The 12,471-nt window shown below is 32.5% G+C and overlaps 1 long non-coding RNA gene across 1 annotated transcript; it reads left to right on the top strand.

Moving 5' to 3' along the window:
- The first annotated feature begins 4,902 nt into the window (after window positions 1-4,902).
- On the top strand, window positions 4,903-9,150 carry LOC148569008 (uncharacterized). The gene is made up of 3 exons (XR_015881424.1): window positions 4,903-5,504; window positions 5,602-5,861; window positions 8,848-9,150. It is a non-coding gene; the product is annotated as an uncharacterized LOC148569008 (long non-coding RNA).
- Window positions 9,151-12,471: the final 3,321 nt, after the last annotated feature.

Genomic DNA, 12,471 nt, shown 5'->3' with positions numbered 1-12,471 from the left:
TTTTAAATGATTTTCGATATCTCTTTTGTATTAGGTTTTGGATATTTCTTTTTGTTACGTTTTCGGATGATGCTTTTTATTAGGTTTTAAATATTCGTTTTACAATGATTTTGGATGTTTATTTTTTAGATTGTGGATGTTTCTTTTTATTTGGTTTTCGATATTTTTCATAATAATTTGAATTTATGTTTTCTTCAAAGAGAAAATTAAAAAAAAAGATCGAATTCCGGTTTTTTTTCTTAATGGACTTCTTTTTTTTAATAGTTGGTCGCACCCTTAATTAGTTATATAACAAAATTGTTATATATACATAGAGACAAACTTAGAAATATTATCATGGGAGCACAATAACATATATAATATTAAATAAAATTTATGCAAATAAATTATATAATGTAAGATACATTACAGAAATGCTTTGATAGGGAATATATTTTGAAGTATAAAAAATATGTGTGTACTTTTTACTAATGAATTGGTACACTTCGATTCTTCGTATCATAAAATACATCGATAATAGAACTTGTGTCAAATCTTTTAATAATCTTTTGTTTTTAAGTCTATTATTCATAATATTCATAACTGAAAAAGATCTATTAGTTATAACAGATATAACAGAAAGAATTAATACCAAGTGAATCAAACAATCAATCAAATAATACGTTAAAGATTTTCTTGTCTTCGTTAATCCTTGACATATAACTCAGAAATTGTGCAAAAATTATTATTTAATTTAACATGATTAAAAACATCAAATTTATAATATTGAGCTTCTATTCAAATGTAAATTTTGTTTTTGTCACTGAACTTATTAGATAAAAAAACACATTCTACTATTTCACTTACTTTTTAAATATTAAATATCATTAATATTTAGCCTGGACTTTTAATTATACTAAACTAAATACTAAATATATTTTTTAAACAAAAAATATAATAATTTTATATATTTCACGTCCGCGGTCCGTCCATATATTATGATCAAATTCATGTGAGAAATAAGAGGATTTAATTAGTCATTAGATCTAAATAAGTGGTTAGGATTAAACTATTAAAATTAAAGAGAAAATATTTGTAATTAATGTATTTAAAATTAGAGAGAGGGATTAATTAATATCTTTGAAATTAGAGAAAGAGAGAATAATTAATTTTAAAGTATATTTATAATTTTTAATATTTAATAATATTAAAAATATTTTTAAATAATTTTATAAATATTTTAAAATATTATATTTTTAAGTGATATAATTATTTAAAATATAATTAAAAAATATTTATAATATTATTATAAATATTTTTATAAATATTTAAAATTAATTATTCTCCTTTTTTCTAATTTCAAAAATATTAATTACTCCCTCATTCTACTTTTAAACATATTAATTACATATATTCTCTCTCTAATTTTTATAGTCTAATTCTAACTATTTATTTAGATCTAATGATTATATATATATATATATATGAAGAATGGATCTCATGAGAATGAGATTTTTATATAAAAATGTGAAAATGTATTTATAGTTATTAGATTAATTTAAATGATTAATATTACACGTGCTTAATTAATGGTATGCAAATAATGCATTTATTATAGTCATTGTTTTTAATGTTTATTAAAATATACTTAATAATAAATTAAAATAATTATATTTCTGTATTCAAATAAAATTAAAAATATTTTTGATAACTGAATGTATTTTTTAAAAATTTATACAAATATAAAATAAAACTTCTTAAAAAATATATTTAAAAAAATAAAATATAAAAAATAATTCAATCGCGCTTGCAATGCCGTATTTCCGATCCCTTGTGTTTTGTTTTCGTTTTAAGTAACTTATTAATAATAAGTACAATTAAAAATGATTTTACCCAAATAACTTATTAATAATAACTTATTGATAATACGTTATCATTGAAACGAATTTTTTTTTTATGAATTGTAAGTGAAAAAATAATTTTACCCAAATAACTTATTCTTAGATTTACTATTAAAAAATTAATAAATATATAAATCTAATTGTTTAATTATCTAAAATTTTTTATTTTATTAATATATCAAAATTAATTTAAAAAAGCATAAAAAATGTTTTGCATTGTTTAATCTTTTGATAAAAAGTACTTTTTGAATTTATTAACGATAAAAATATTTTAGAAATGTTATAAAATATAATAAAATAATAAAAATAACTATATTTTTTGTAAATAGTAAATAACTTATGTAACTAACAAATCATTTGTGCGTTTAATCGAAAATTTTGTGAAATATTTAAATAATCATTCAAAAAATATATTAAAAAAGTAGGACCAAACGTGGATTTCTAGATTCTTTTTTATTTTTCAATTATTATTTAAAAAATAAAAAAATACTTCAAAAATTATATTTTTTAATTATTTTTTAAAATTACCTGAACAAGTAAATTTGATAATCATGTCTAATAAAAATAGTTCAATAAATTTTTTTAATAGTATTTTACATTAAATTTTAAATTATTTTTAATATTTTTTAACTTTTTTTATAGTTAGAAATAAATTATTTGATTTATCTACTAAAATCTAAAATTTATTTTTTTAATATTATATTTAAAACTAACTCCCATATAATACTGTAACTTCCTTTTATATTAAAAGATTTCTTAAAATAATTATTAAAAAAGAACTTTATTCCTCCCAATAAAGCTTAGATTACTAAATTGTTTTAAGAAGGTTTAATTACTCTGTTGGTCCTTATAGTTTTACGAAATTTTTAATTAGGTCCCTATACTTTTTTTTCTTTTAATTGAGTCCTTGCACCAAATTTTTTTTTAATTGGGTCCCTACACTTTTTTTTTTCTTTTATTTGAGTCCCTGTACCAATTTTTTTTTTTTAGTTAGGTCCCTATAAAATTAAGCCAATTATTGCTAAGAGGGACCTAATTGAAAAAAAAATTGGTGCAGAGACCCAATTTAAAGGAAAAAAAGTATAAAGACCTAATTAAAAATTTCGCAAAACTATAAGGACTAACAGAGTAATTAAACCTTTTAAGAATTATCAACAACTTAATATACGGTTACTTTGGATTAGTTTTAAGAAATATTTATTTTTACTTTTTTTTTAAATATTTTTTAAAAAGTTCTATTTTATATTTGTATAAATTTTTAAAAAATGCATTCTATTGAGTTTGGAAAACTTGAATCATATTTATTTGATGATCAAACATTATTAAAATATTAATTAAAAATTATTAATTTGATAATTGCTTCAAATTGTTTGGTTGATGGATTTTGTTTAGTGTGCAAGAAATAAAATGAGTTTTCTATTGGGCCAAAGTCACGTAAGCCCAAATTGATAAATGAATTAATTGGCTTTGTGCCAAAATAGATCACTCAAATTGCTGAGACTTGAATTGGAGATAAGCCCAAATCTCAATCCCATTTTGATAAAACAAAATGATGAAGAAAATGACCCAAGGAAGCCATACGGTGATCACAAAACAAAAGGGGTCCAATTTGATGATGCACTTTTCACTTTCTTTAGATAGTGGAATTCAAATTTCAATTCAATTGAATGCATGCATTGGTTAGTGGAACTCAAATTCTAATTTGGTTAATTACACACATAGGTAACCGAAACTCACAATTCAGTATCATTTAATTGTGCATTGAAAGCTTTGCCTCTTCTCTCTCATCTCTCTCTTTCCATTCGGTCACTTCAATCAGAAGAAGAAAAGAAAAACAAGTTATTAGAGAAAGTAAACAGTGAAGCTAATGGAAGAAGAAAAGGCTAAGATGATGATGGCCTTAGAAAAAGGAAGATTTGAAGCAAGGTGTGGCTAGATTATTGCCATTGAAGGCAAGATTTCAAGAAGAGCATCAAGATCTTCCATGCCTAGAAAAGAAAAGATCCGTCTCGGTTAGAGAAGAAGATCTCAGTTGCAAAAGCTCATTTCCATTTTTGTTATTCCAAGAAAGAAGGTAGCTACTGGAGCTACGAATGGGAAGAAGCAAATATAGAAAGGAAGGAGCTGTCAAAGATCAGAGGTTCATCAAGGGTCAGAGTTCTTTCTTGGAGCCAAAGTCAAGATCAAGGGCTCAGAATGAAGGAACTTGATGAGAAGGGTTGAGAGAGGTACATGCATGTTGATTTTGGTTTCGGTTTTCCCTCTCTCTTCTCTCTGTCCGAACCGCTGCTGTCTCTGGGTTGGAGAAGAAGTTGCTTGGTTGAACCAATTTCAACCTTGGAAGCTTCCCCTTCTATAATAAGGGTGAATGGCCAAGCGTTGAGACAAGGAGAGAAAGTGTAAAGCACAGAGTTCTCATAGCTACCCAAGCTTCCTGAGTTCTTCTCCTTCAAAGATGTTCATTTTGTTTTCTTTTTCTTAGTATTGTTTGTCCGATTCTCATGGTGAAAAAGGCAAACATGGTGAGATTTGTAAGAAAAAGCCAGTGAGAGGAAAAAGGCAGTGATCAATATTAGAGAAAAAGCCATAGATGTCTCAGAGTTTCTTTGTACATCTGTTTGTTATGTTTCATGATCCTGTGGAGATTCTCTTGCAAGTTAGGTTAGCACTTTACGGTTGAAAGCTTGGCAGGAGTCCAAGTCAAGTTCAGATTTGGGGATAAATCTGGATTTGTCCCAGATAGGATTGGATAGATCCTAGGGAAGAATTGGTATTTGTAATCTGATGATTATAGTGAAATTCTGTCACTGTTGTGATGGGGACTGGATGTAGGCTACATTGCACTTAGCAGCTGAACTAGGATACATCTGGGTGTGATTCTCTCTTTCTCTTCTACTCCTATTCTGTTTCTATTGCGTTGAAGACAAAAATGAAAAATATCTCCTAACCTGTTAGGAAACAAAAAGAAAATGTCTCTTGACTAGTTATGAGACAAAATCAGAAATATCTCCTGAAGTATCTTTGTAATACCCGGTCTAACCGAAATTAATTAAATAATAAGTTAAGTAGGAGCGAATATGGTTGGAAGATTTGGCAATTGGAATTTGATGGTTTAAATATGATATTTGGATTCAGTGAATTTTTCCGAGTCGGAAGACATAGTTTTCTGCGTAAAAGCGCGCAGTGAAATTTTGACCGGCAGTACCGGCTGAGACCTGTCTGGTACTGCAGTTGAGAAAATTGATTATGAGTAAATAGGATTAAGAAATGAGGAATTATAATTAGGGGAGGTAGAAATATTTGAAGTGCGATTTAGAGCGCTAATCTTAAAGGTTTTGGTCCAAAATTGGGCCAACGGACAAAAATAAGTGAACCGGGCCTAAGTGGGCCCAAGATCCAACATATATAAACATATATAAACATTAGTTATGAGTATTTCAGCTCATTTTACCCTAAAAGGAAGGGTTGGGGCGCTGAAATTGAGAAGAGAGAAGAGAAGAGAGAAAACCTAACTCTCTTTGATCTTCAAACCACCATAACTTGAGCTACGAAGCTCCGATTGATGAGCCGTTTGCAGCCACGCGTTGCTCTTCTCATCCTCTACAATTCTATCTAAGTTTTGTGGTGAGCATTCCATTCATCTCTGCTCATTTTCGAAATTCCCTACTGTTATACGTTTTTGGGTAGTTAGTGTTGAAATCTTGTGATTTTGGGTGTTTAGGGATACTCCAACATGGATTCCAAGTGGGTTCTATCCCTACTTCATATGGGCTGAGGTAAGAAGTGCTCAAACCCTTGTGATTTGTCATTTTTATGAGCCCTAGGTTGATGTATGTATGTGATATTGGTTATGTTAGTGCATTTGGTAATGTTGGTGCACAATTGGGAGATTGGTATTGCTTGAGGAGCTTTGGTGAGGCTTGGAGCTAAGGGTTGGTGGAGGCTTCCATAGAAGAGGCTCAATTGGCTTGGCTACAAGAGGTACAGTTTAAGTTTCATTTAAGTACCGTGTGGTGTGATGAGAATTCCTAGGCTAGATGCCCCTAGGATTAAGTTTGGATTGTGTAGATGGTTGGTGCTAATATGCATAGTTGGTATGTAATGTGAATTAATGATTGGGTTGAGAATTGTGTGGCCTTGTATGCTTGGTGTATTGAAAATTTGATGTATTGGGTAATGAGTATTGATTTGTGGTTTATGCATTTAAATTGTGAAATTGGGCCGGAGGCCGTAAATTTTGGGCCGAAGGCCGGAAAGAGGTAAGGAAGGTAAGTTGATGTGTGCATTGTATGATGACACAAGTGATTGGATGAATTTCAGATAATGAATATGTGAATGATTGGGTTGGTTATTGAATAATAAGGTTTGAGGAGTTGAAGTGTGGAATTTGGTAATTTTGGGTGAAATTATGTAGATGAGGTATGTTTGGTTTTGGTTGAGAAATATTATGTGGTCATATATGTGATTATGATTATTGATGTCTTGATGGTATGATAATGCATGAGAGATATGTATGTTGTGATATATGCTTGAGGAATGATTAAGGTTGATTTGTGGGTGAAACCACGTGATAGTGAGTATGACATTGATTATGTATAATGATGGTTGATTGAAAATAGTATTGTTGGAAATTGGGATGAGGAAGGATGTATAACATGTTGATGTGTTTGTAATTTAGCCATTTGTTTGAAATGGGTAAAAATGGTTATATGGCGGTTTTGTGAATCGTGGCAAAGTGTTAATGTATGAGTTGAGGAGGCTTGATGTTGATTTTGGTATATTTTTATTGATTTCAAAAAGGGTTGAAACTAGCATGTTTTGGTTGATTTTGAAAAGGGTTGAAAATGGCTTGTTTTGAAAAGGGCACCTTGTGGTTTTGTATGAAAACATGATTTTTGGGCATATTTTGATGGGACATAACTTAGACTCTGGATCCTCGTTTTGTGCCAAACTTGTTTAGAAGTGAAATTTGGATCCGGGATGTCCATGCCATTCGAAGAACAGGCGAAAAACGATTTAAAATGAGAAAGTTATGTCTGTCGGAAGATTGGGGGTTGAATCTGTGAATTCTGCAGTTTTTAACTTAGAAAATTTTTAGCAGAATGACCCTCCACGCGTAGGCGCACTTGGCGCGTACGCGTCGTTTTTCAAGAAGGCACCATCCACGCGTGCGCGTGGTGTGCACGTGCGCGTCGATGCGCTGCACCCAATGCCCAGCCATTTTCCCGAGAGTTGTGCCAGAGTTGTGCCAGTTTTGTGCTTGGGGCGCAAATGCACCCACGCGTACGCGTGGCTGACGCGTATGCATCGTCTGGCTGTGTTTCAATCCGCGCGTCCGCGTGTATGACGCATACGCGTCGATGAGCTTTGTGGCCATCCACGCGTGCGCGTGGAGTATGCGTACGCGTGGCCCTGTTTTCATCCCAAAGTTGATTTTTGAGTTTTAAAAACTAAATCTCATACTTCTAAGCCTCCGATCTCACCCCTTATGTATTAAATCATTATGATATGCCTAGCAAAGAGGAAGGAGCTAGGGGATGTGGTAACTTGCGAATGAAGCAAGGGGAGAAGTTGTGATCAATGATGATCAAAGATGATTATATGAGATATGGAGGATGACGGTAGAAGTACCGTGTATGCCATGAGCCGAAGGGCTATATTTATTGATAAATGGCTGGTTCTTGATTGAACCATGAGCCGGATGGCTGAGTTATTGCCGGGTTACGGCAAAGCCATTATTGATTATGGCTGAGTATAAATGCATATATGATTAATGAATGAATGTGTTAAATGGATAATAATGGAAGATGTTGAAATGTGATGTGTAACCCCGGGTAGTAGGCAGTGGCGTTGTCCACTTACTCCGGGTATGAGACGGAAAATGATGTTTATGATAAATGAGTTTAATTATGGAGTTTCGAATGAATGTATTTGTGATACCTGGGTAGTAGTAAGGGTTGTGGTTCGTCCCACTTGCTCCAGGTTAATGTTTGAGATTTGATAACAATGATGATTGCTTTTAAACTAAACGAATGTATGTTTTGAGATCCTGGGCAGTAGAAAGGGTTGTAGTTCGTCCCACTTGCTCCAGGTCAGAGATTGTGACGCCTGGGTAGTAGCGGCAGTAGTGGTGAATCCACTCGCTCCAGGTTGAGCTTTTAAACATCCGCCTGGGTAGTAGCCGCAGTAGTGGTTATTCCACTGGCTCTGGGTTGAGCGGGTAGTAGCAAGGGGGTTGTAGCTCAAACCTACTTGCTCCGCAAGGGGTGTTTCTGTCCAATGGTTAGCTACCAGGACATGTCGGGTTGGCTATATAACCGACAGATGATATCATCAGCCATAGGGCAGGCATACATCATTTGCATATGTTTGAATTATTTGGGTTTGCCTATTTGTTTTGGATTTCTACATCATATATGCTATGTTACCTGATTATGTGCTACTTGTTCTACTTGTACCTTATTTGTGAATTACTTGCCTGTATTGCTTGTGTTTGTACAACTGAGAGACCCCTCATGTTGGTGTCGGTGGATGTTGAGGGCTGTTCTTGATGAGATGAATTGATAATGCGATTGCATGATGATGATGATTTTTGAATGAGATAACTTGAGCCCCCTGGGTAGACGCAGTGATGTGATTTCACTAGCTCCAGGCGAGGGTATGATGTATTGATATAGAGTTGCTGAGGCAGAACAACTGGTGATGGTTTTGCTTATGATTCTGAGTCTGATTCGTGGAAGAGTCAGCGAGTTGGGAAACATGTGTAACATGAACTAGATTTAGTATCCCCTTACGACAGTTGCCTATTCATGGATTAGTGAGAATCTAGGCTGGATATTTGGTGAAAAGGAGTTTAGGATGCTTAACGAGTTTTTATTGCAGTGCATTATATTTATTTGGCACTTTTACCGTACTGGGAAGCCATGGGCCCGGGGTTCTCATTCCGTATATATCTCTTGTTTTTCAGATACAGGTCCAGGTGCTCAGAAGTGAGCTGTGGTTCGTCTGAGAGACGGCGAAGATCTTTATTTTCTCTACTTTGTGTTTTGCTTAGAATCTCTCCACCTTTGTTTTGAAAAGATTATATTATGTATTGAACTCTTTTGAAACTTGCCTATAGAGGTTCTTATGTTGCCTTTGGGAGAGATTAGGATATACTGTTGTCAACTACTTTCATACTGTACCCTAACCGGCCTAAACTTCGCGGGTCGCGACTAGTGGCTATTACTTATGTTATATATATCTATCTGTTATCTATCTCTTAATCTCCTTTATGCCTTGTCCGTATATCACTTTCGGCTTCACAGTTAACTTTTCGTTGTCGAAACGTGAGTGATACGTCTTCGCGATTTTATTTCTACTCTTTTTAGGCTTCTCGATTAATACTCCTTTCGAAATTACCTATATTTATATATTAAAAATCCACCTGAGAGTCGTACCACCGTAATATCGTTGACTTATGACTCGAGCATAAGGATTTGAATATTAGGGTGTTACAATCTTTGAAAAAGCATAAATTAATATTCAGCAAAAAAGGGGCTAAGATTCAACCCCCACTCTTAGCCACTGATTACCATCACATTTAGTTATCAAAAATATTTTTTATTTTATTTGAATAAAAAAAATCTAATTATTTTAATTTATTTATTAAGTATATTTTAATAAAAATTAAAAATAATGCCTATAGATGTAATGGTTATAAATGCATTCATACGTAACTTCGATGACTATAATAAATGCATTACTTGCATATCATTAATTAGGTGCATTTAATTTTAACCATTTAAATTAATCTAATGGCTATAAATACATTCTCACATTCTCATATAAAATTACATTCTCATAAGATCAAAATTTTGAAAACCGGATCGAACCGGCCAGTTCGATCAGGTTAACTGAAAATTAAACCTGTCATTTGACCGGTTCGGTTGATGCCAAAAACCGACCTACAAAAAATCAATAAGAAAATCGGACAAACCGGTAGTTAACCGGTAGACCGTATGAACTAGTCGGATTTTTGAGCCTCCCGGTTCGCTACTCTATATATTAAAAAAAAAAGAACCCATAGAGGCAGAGCACCCTCTTCTCAGTTCTCTCTCCAAATGAAGGAAACCCTATCGCAGCCACCTTCAAGCTCCAGAACGCGTGCTAGCACCCCCACAGTCGCCACCGACAGTGACAGCCCTCTCGAAGGTCAAGCCAGTCGTCGTCGTCGGCCCTGAGTTGCATGTTTTTTTTTTGTTAAATTTGGTTCGCTTATGGCTCTCACTGACGCGCTTCAACTCAGTCATGGGCTTCTCTCATCATTGTCGCTCACACACATTCGCTTCTCATCGGCGTTTTTCTGCTTCGTCTCTGTTCTCTCTCTCTCTTTCTCGTAGCTCAGTAACTGTCACCGTTTGTAAGCGTCCATCCCTCCACTGCTTCTTTAGTTTCATTTTTAGGAGTTAATTGCTATTTTTCTAGATTTAATTATGTTGATTGTTGTTTTTTTTTCTGGGTTATTTAGTTGTTTAATTTTCTTCGTTGTTCATTATTGTTAACTGGGCTGGATTGTTATTGTTTTGTTCTGACTTCTAGTTAATTATTGTTGATTATTGATAATTTTCTGAGTTATTTTTGTGCTATTTTTTCTAATTCTGAGTTAATTTACTAGTTGTTGGCTTGTTGTTGAGTGAAATTAGTTAAACTTAAAAACTTGGTTTGTTATATTGATTCTGATTTCTGAGTTTTGTTAAGTTTTGTTATATTAATTCTGAGTTGTTGGTTGTTGATTTTTTCTAATTCTTCTAATTATGAGTTGAGGATGATACTTTGCTGGGAATGAATGTGTCAGTATACAATTGAGATATTTGTACTCTTCAACTGGTTCTAGCTCTGATTTGATACTGAAAGAAGAGTTTTCAGTTGGAATCCCGGATGAGAAAATTGATAAGCTTGCTTACTATGCAAATATTGCGAAATACATAGCCTCACCTAAAGCGGACTAGAAAATTGTTGAAAAGCCCTAAAACTTCACTCTATTATTCTTTTGGGGATGTGAAATTCTAAGTTATATGAACCTGTGTTACGTTTACTTAGTAACATATAGGACTTAATGTTAGTTTCCTTAATAGTGCATTTATATGGGAATGCCTTAAAGAATACCAAATAATTGATCTTAACTAATATTGAGCACTTGTATTAGTTTACATGGTGATAATTATGAATTGTGATGAGTATTAATGTTGTTTCTTTTTATTGCTAGTATAGTCACTGATAGTTAGCAATAGTTTTGCAATAACAGTTTTGTAGTTAGTTAGTTATACTAAAACTGTCCTGGTAGCAAGTCGTTACTAGTGTGATTAAATTAACTCTAGAAGATAGTTTATCTATGGTTAATTGTTAGTTATAACTAGTTGTAGAAAGATTGTATATAAGCTCACAAACTTACTGATGCAAGATGTGATTCATAATTCTAACACATAACTCATTTTGCTCTTCCTAACTAACTGGTATCACTCTTTCCGAACTTAAATCCTCACTCATCAATAGAGGATTTTACACTTTTGGTGGTAGAATATTATGTCTTCGTCATTGTTTTTCTTTAATTATAGATTTTGATGTTTGAAATTCTTTGTAAACTTTTAATGGTAAATTATAGATAATTTATTGTGAAATAGTAAAATTTTGAATTTTATTAGCTTACAATTCATTGAATTTTAATATTTGAAATTATATATTAAATTTTTAATAATTTTACTTTATATTTAATTAAACCGATTGAACTCTGATTAGACCACTAAACCATTAAATCAGTCACTCTACCGGTTCATTGACCGATTCGACTCTCGCAACCTTGCATAAGATACATCCCCTATATATTTATCAGTTATGCTACACATACAAGTCTTTTTGGCTTACAAGTCTTACAAGTTGGGCCAAGCCCAACAAAAACTACGCTCACCCAACTCAAGCGTGTTAAACACGCACGTTACTCAACCGTTTCCAAAGCGCGCTAACTCACCATTATGAACGACTCTTCTTCTTCTTCCTCGATCAAAACCACAACCGTCGAGATTCAAAGCACATTCAAAAACTCTGAAAAAACTTTCAAACTCCTTGCCAACACTCGACGAAATCAACAAGCAAATATCAAAATCTCTATAAAAAACACCGAAAAGAAAGAAGAAATATTATTCAAGGTACTGTTTCACTAATCTTCGAGGTTTTTCAAATTTCTCTTTCTGATTTCGAAGGCGAAGCATTATATTGTCGTATTTCTCTTTATTTTTAAGTAGATTCATTATATGTTCTTGGTTTAAAGTAGATATTACTGTTCTGGTGAAATTTTTCAAGTCAGTGATACTGTTTTACGTACTCTTTAGTGACTGTTTTAACGTATTTTTTCATCTGTTTTTGTGCATGTCTGCATGTTTAGAAGTAATTTTGTATACATATAAACTTTGTACTGTATTTCAAGTGAACTCATATTCGGGTGTATATGGCCGATTTTTGGGTGTATATCAATCGAATTCAAATGTGACTGGTGCTTCTAGTGACATTTTGAACTTAAATATCATTTTGAACTCATATAATGTCATGTAATAAA

The sequence above is a fragment of the Arachis ipaensis genome, chromosome B4, assembly GCF_059453495.1.
Source record: "Arachis ipaensis isolate K30076 ecotype BB chromosome B4, ASM5945349v1, whole genome shotgun sequence".
NCBI lineage: Eukaryota > Viridiplantae > Streptophyta > Magnoliopsida > Fabales > Fabaceae > Arachis > Arachis ipaensis.
This window is presented reverse-complemented; position numbering and strand designations above follow the sequence as displayed.